Raw genomic sequence first — 6,852 nt, 5'->3', positions numbered from 1 at the left:
CAGTGCAGCGGGTGTGACAGGAGAGGGATCTTTCCGATGCAGAGAGAGCTCATCTCACCTCCTCCTCCTCTTCTTCCTCCTCTTCCTCCTCCCACCACCCTCTTCAGGTTATTTGGTAGTGTCAAGGTCCCTGTTCTGGGGGGAAATGGGATATGCAGGCCTGGACCTTCTGGTGTTGAGAAGGGAAATTAAGGCAGGTTTCTCATTTCCCAGTGGAGCCAGAGCTCCCCTTGGAACAGTTTGAACCGACCCTCAGTGCCACATCCTGTTTCTGTACCAGCTGCTTTAATGTTTCTAGTGAGCCGCCAACTGTTGTGGCTTCTCCCTCCTCCAGGAATACCAGGAATATGTGCTCTCCCTACGTGCTGTCCCCAGGCAGTTCACTGCCATTGGTAGCAGCTCCTTCCCCTGCAGGTGTCTCTACCCACCCTCCCTGCTCCAAAGACAACATCTTTGCCCTTGTCTCTACAATTCCTACCCTGGAAACTAAAGGATGAGCAGGCGGCTTGGCAGCAGAGCGAGGCTGTGACCTTGGAGCTGTTGTGTAAAGTGTCACTACAGCCCCTGCTCCACATTTTACAGGAGAGACTCCAGGTACAGAGAGCAAGTGTTACAGACACCCTGAGCTGAGGTAACACCTCGCTGCCTCCCAGGGATGGGGCACGATCTGTCCCTCAGGATGGGCTGGAATACAGAGGTGATGGAGCTCCAACATGAGGCAGGTGCCAAGATATTCCCCCCAGCCATGGCTGTGCGCATGTGGACTCCACAAAATAGACTGGAAATGGAAGCCCTGAGTTACAATTTATTAATTTAAATGCCAAGAGCAGCCCTGGGGAGAAGGACTTGGGGGTGCTGGTGGGTGAGAGGCTGCACATGGCCCAGCCCAGAACCTCCCCGTGCCCTGGGCTGCACCCAAAGCAGCGTGGGCAGCAGGGGAGGGGGGGATTCTGTCCCTCTGCCTCGCTCTGGGGAGACCCACCTGCAGCGCTGTCTCCAGCTCTGGGGGCCCAGCACAAGAAGGACATGGAGTTGTTGGAGTGAGTCCAGAGGAGGGACACCAAGGTGATCAGAGGGATGGAGCAGCTCTGCCGTGAGGAAAGGCTGAGAGAGTTGGGATTGTCCAGCCTGGAGAAGAGAAGGCTTTGGGGTGACCTAATTGTGGCCTTCCAGGACCTGAAGGGAGTCCTACAGGAAAGATGGAGAGAGACTATTTCCAAGGGCCTGGAATGACAGGACAAGGGGGAATGGCTTCAAGCTGACAGAGAGCAGGTTTAGATTGGATATTAGGAAGAAATTCTTCCCTGGGAGGGTGGGGAGGCCCTGGCACAGGTTGCCCAGAGAAGCCGTGGCTGCCCTATCCCTGAAGTATTCAAGGCCAGGTTGGATGAGGCTCTGAGCAACCTGGGCTTATGGAAGGTGTCCCTATCCCTGGCAGGGGCTGGAACAAGATGATCTTTAAAGTCCCTTCCAACCCAAACCATTCTATCATTTGAACACACCAGTGATCCTTCCAGTGTTCAGACTTCCTCAAAAACTGCAACACCTCTGCCAATTTTGGGCTCTTGATTTCCCTGTTCTACTTCTGACTTCAATATATCTATTTAGTGAACAATCAGATAAGAACCTCAGTGACTTTTTGATCATGAGGGGGTGAAATCACACTCATGTCAAGATTTTCAATCCAGCAACCGCCTTTGAGGTCTCATCCAACTCCCACTGACGTCAGCAGAAGATCCCTATCTAAAGGCCAAAGAAACCAGGAACAAGGATGGTCTCCAAAGGGAGCTGGTTGCTGATGCCATGCCTTGGTGTTCTTTACCAATGAGACGAAAAGATTTCACTATCTCTACAACTCAGTGGGTTGAAGATCAGGATGTGAAGAGGAGGCCTTTTGGCTTCAAACACTGTGTGAGAAACTTGCAATGGTACTTTTGCAGTTAAAGAGGAAAATACTACGTATTTTTTTTATAAACAAAAGGAAACTAAAGCCTCAAGGAAGCTTTGCAAAGTGTACAGCTTATTTAAATGCCTTTTTCTCAAAGGACACCGGGTGGGATCTCCTTGATCCCGACTTGGGGGCTGCCCCTTGTGCACCATGGGCACATTTGAAATGCTTTTCATTCCAACAGGCCTCCTAAACAGCTTTATTTATCCTTGGGAAGATATTTGTAACAGCAGTCCTGGTTTTCAGAGACATTAGGCTCTCATTAGGTATTCAAAACCCACCAGTTTCTGCCAGGAATGAAAAGGCTATTTAAAAACTGAAGGTTTTGGGATTTTTTAAATCAGAAATGGCACCATCAAATTGAGAGACTTTTGGGCAAGAGATTTACAAGCAAGGGAATTACTTTGTGGGCACAGACCTCACCAATCAGGACTTCAAAATAAAGCAGGCAGTTTGGAAAATGTTAATTTTTCTTTTCTAACTTGGTTAGAAACCCCCAAAGTCATTATCCTAGTGACTCCAATACTGAGATCAGAAAGAGAGAGCAAGTAGGATTTGGATGCTCTTCTCCAGTTAAACTTGTTTCATCATGCAATGAATTTGTTCATGATTCCCAGATCTCTATATCACTATCCCAGTTCAGTTGGATTCACTGAATAACATAATCCATGCAACTCCACTTCCTGGATTGTGCCAGCACAGTTCATTGCTGACAAAGCCTGATTTTTTTGTGATGTTTTTTAATTCTTTGAAGGGCTTCTGTGCTAATTATTGAGCAGAAATAACTTTAAAGAGCTTATTTTTGTTAGTGGTTGATGACAGTATGATTATGCTATTTCTATAATTTTTGAAGCAAAAGGCACTCTGATTTTGGGAGGAACTTTTGCTTTAAAATGCCAGCAGGTTTTACTAATACACAGACACAGAATTTATAGCAAAGTCAGAAAATTGCTTGTGGTGCCCTTAAAATTAATCCAGAGGCCTTCAAGCAGAATAAAATACAAACAGCGGCCTAAAATAGATTTAAAAAAAATATTATTTCTGATAACTAGCTAACCTGTTCACATGTACTCCATTAAAAGCACACTGGATTCAGGACACAGGGATTACTTTGAGCCTCATGTATGAGGGGAAACCATAAACACTTGTGTTCTGGGAGAGGAGGTTATGAAAAATGTGTCTGTCTTTCCAGTGCTGAGTCACTTCACTGCTATTAAGTTTCAGGAGAAAAAAGTTGGCTGGCACACCCTGGGCCATCACCTAAGGATGTTTGTGTGTGAAGTAACACAAGTGTCCCTAATAATGGAGAGGGACTCCCAGTGTTCTCTCAGAGGAGGAGAGTCACTCCTGGATTCTGAGATGGGTGCTCATGGAGAGAGCTTGGCCCCAGCAAACATATAAAAATTAACATCCCCTTCAGGATGGCATCCTGCCTGGATGCTCCTGGGAAACAGCTAAGACATGAGTGTGACAGAAAAGCAAAAAGGAGGAACAGCATAGCCACCTTTACTGCTCACTCCCAGGCCATTACTTAACTGCCCCAAGGTCTGATTGTTATTTTTACCCCTTTAGCAAGTCGTTGTATAAGTTGTTTGGAAAAAAAGAGGCTCTCTCTTGCTTACATAAAACATTCTGTTCCCTATTTTATAGCTGAAAGCTACTCAGGAGAAAGTGCTCACCTTAAAATGGGGCAAAAATATCAAGTGTGGCCTACTCAAAATCAGTGCCTTACATAAACTGGGCTCTTGCTCTGCCAAGACTCAAGGCAAACTCTGTGCTATAAACACTAGTTACTGTCAGATGAAATGCTCAGTGAACAGGCCAATCATCACCTGTGAATAAGAAACAAACGTAATAAATGATGTCTAAAATTTGTGTTAATGATTTGGCAGCACTTGATGGTTATAGGAATTATGTAAGTGCCAGGTGACATGCCATTAATTTCTGTGTTGAGTTGCAAGTTCTTCTCTTGTGGCACTAAAAATCATGAAATGAAATGTGACTGAGGGACAGTAGCTCTGTTTCTAAAGAGTCAGTTAAAAAAAAACATTTTAAGTGTCCTCATTAATATTCCCATATGGAGAGAGTTTGTATTTAAGAGCTGTTAGACTATTAAGCTTGTTAAAACAGTTTTAGGGAACTATTTAAATGTTTAACTCATTGAACTTTATAACATCTTCAACTTTCTGTGGTTGCTGAGTCTCTGAAAGATTTCTGGGCTCTCTTCTGAAATCTCCCTAACATCTGGATGTCTACAAACCTGGAGGAGGGAGCTCCTGTCTTCAAAAGTGGAGCAAAAGAGTATTTTAGCAGGACAAAACATGACATTTAAGCTTCCTGGGAACAAAGTCTTAGAAATTTTTTCAGTATCAGTTGTAGTATAGGAATAAAAGCAAATGTGCAATAATGTCAGTGATTTTCTCAAAGATGGCAACAGTTTCTAACTCCTGTTTTTTAACTCTTCCTGCTGTTTTTGATTTCATTTAGAAGGGGTAATGGCTTCTGTGCAACACTAATTCTGCAGGACCAACTGACCCCACATGATGGAATACATACATCACTGCAATAGCAACTGGGATTACAGAGAACATAAAATCCTGGGATGAAAAGTTGGATTTCCAAGGGAAAAAAGTGTCTTATGAAAAAGTGTGCATGTCTTCAGCAGCATCTCCAGCTGGGACCTAAGGTTCCCTGGCCTATTCCTGGAATATTCTGTCACATCCTAACCCTTGGGCTTAGCCACAGGTAAGATGCTGAGCTGCTGCTCCCACGCAGACAGGGAGCTCCAATGTCAGATGTGAAATGTGTTGGGAGCTTCTAGTTATAAAAGATGGCACAAATGTGGTCCAGGAATCCTCCTCAAGATTATAGTTTAGAGTTTCGACAAGTAAATGCTGCCTAAATCTCTGAAAGCTACGAAGGAGACACATCCTTTGTTTCAGGTTTTTGTCCCCAGCTCTATCTAACTCAGGTAAGTTCCTCATTTTCCACCATAAATAAATAAATTCATAGAAATAAATAAATTCATAGGTGTTGAAATGGATTTGGCTCCCAGAATTTTATGAGGATTTACTTTCCTCTCATCCTTTTTCTTGTTACTTGGGAGAAGAGGATGACCTCCACCTTGCTGCAACCTCTTTTCAGGTAGCTGAGGGGAGTGTTTTGGCAGACACAGATGTTTATACATAATTAAAATAAAGACAATACTGAATTGCTGTTTTAGATTGATGGAAGCAGAAAAGCAAAGATTTAATGAGACTTCTATTTCAAGCTATTGGCTTTCCCAAGACAAAACATTGACTTTCCTACACAGAGAAAAGAGACATAGAAACAGCTTGTTTGCATATAGGAAGGTTTTGTTCAGGTATATCAAGCAAGAATCTTTAGCAGGACTTGAACATTTCCTTGATATTGAGGGGGGAAATAAAGCTTTTTTTGTTAAGATAGTCAACAGTAAACAGTCTCTTGTAATTTTATAAATAACCACAACCACCTGTAGTAATATCGCCAGTGGTGAGATGCTTGTAAATATTACTGGAGTCCCCTCTGGACTGTTTCTACAGCTCCAGACTCATTGTGCTGTTGCATGTGACTGCCCTGTTGAAGTAAACAGCCTTTCAGAAAATTATCTTTCAAGCAGTTTATTTCTGCAAGATCAGTTTTGTAACCCATAGGTTTGGCTTAAACCTTTGCATGCTTGAAAATCCCTTTGACTTGGACAGAGGTAAGTGGCTTTCACGTACATGTGCTTCCTCTCAGCATAATGAAAATAGGTAAATAATACTCTCACTTTTATTAAAACGGCATGGATCTTTTTTGTGTATTTAGTCACATTTTCTTTAGCAAAATCAATACACTCCTCAAGGTTAACCCTATTTTTATGCTCCTTTTCACTGACAGATGTGACTATTCTGTCCCTGCTCTGACCACACACTGCGCCAGACGACTCCTAGAGGCCTCTGCCAACCAAAAGTATTCCAAGATCCTGACTTGGGTATGTTAAAATTATCTTAAGTCAGGATGTTCTTTGGTGCTAGATCTTTGTAGACTTTCAAACCAAACATGTGTGTCTCTCGACTGTGTCATTATTGTTTTGTTGTGCACCTGTCCACAAACACACTTTTGTGGACAACATGATGGATCTGGACAGGCTGGATTGATGGCCAAGGCCAGCAGGATGAGGTTCAAGACCCAGTGCTGGGTCCTGCCCTTGGGTCACAACAACCCCCTGCAGCTCCAGGCTGGAGCAGAGTGGCTGGAAAGTGCCCAGTGAGAAAGGCCTTGGAGTGCTGGTGACAGCAGCTGGACATGAGCCCAGGTGTGCCCAGGGGGGCAAGAGGCCAATGGCACCTGGCTTGGATCAGCAATAGTGTGGCAGCAGGACCAGGGCAGGGATTGTCTCCCTGTACTGGACACTGGTGAGGCCACACCTCAAATCCTGTGTCCCGTTCTGGGCCCCTCACTACAAGGACATTGAGGTGCTGGAGTGTGTCCGAAGAAGGGCAATGGAGCTGGGGAAGGGTCTGGAGCACAGTTGTGATGAGGACCAGCTGAAGGAGCTGGGGGGGGCTCAACCTGGAGAAAAGGAGGCTCAGGGGGACCTTCTTGTTCTCTACAACTCCCTGACAGCAGGCTGCAGCCAGGTCAAGGACCTGCTCCCAGGGAACAAGTGACAGGATGAGAGGACACAGTCTTAAGCTCCACCAGAGCACGTTTAGGTCGGACATCAGGAAGAATTTCTTCCCAGAAAGCGTGCTGAGACATCCGAACGAGCTGCCCAGGGAGGCGGTGGAGAGTCACTGTGCCAGGAGGTGTTTAAGGAAAGACTGTGGCGCTCAGTGCTCTGTGTTCTAGTTGACAAACTGGTGCTCGGTCACAGCTCGGGCTCGATTATCCTGGAACTC

This window comes from Chiroxiphia lanceolata, chromosome 5, assembly GCF_009829145.1.
Source record: "Chiroxiphia lanceolata isolate bChiLan1 chromosome 5, bChiLan1.pri, whole genome shotgun sequence".
In the NCBI taxonomy this organism is placed as follows: Eukaryota; Metazoa; Chordata; class Aves; order Passeriformes; family Pipridae; genus Chiroxiphia; species Chiroxiphia lanceolata.
This window is presented reverse-complemented; position numbering follows the sequence as displayed.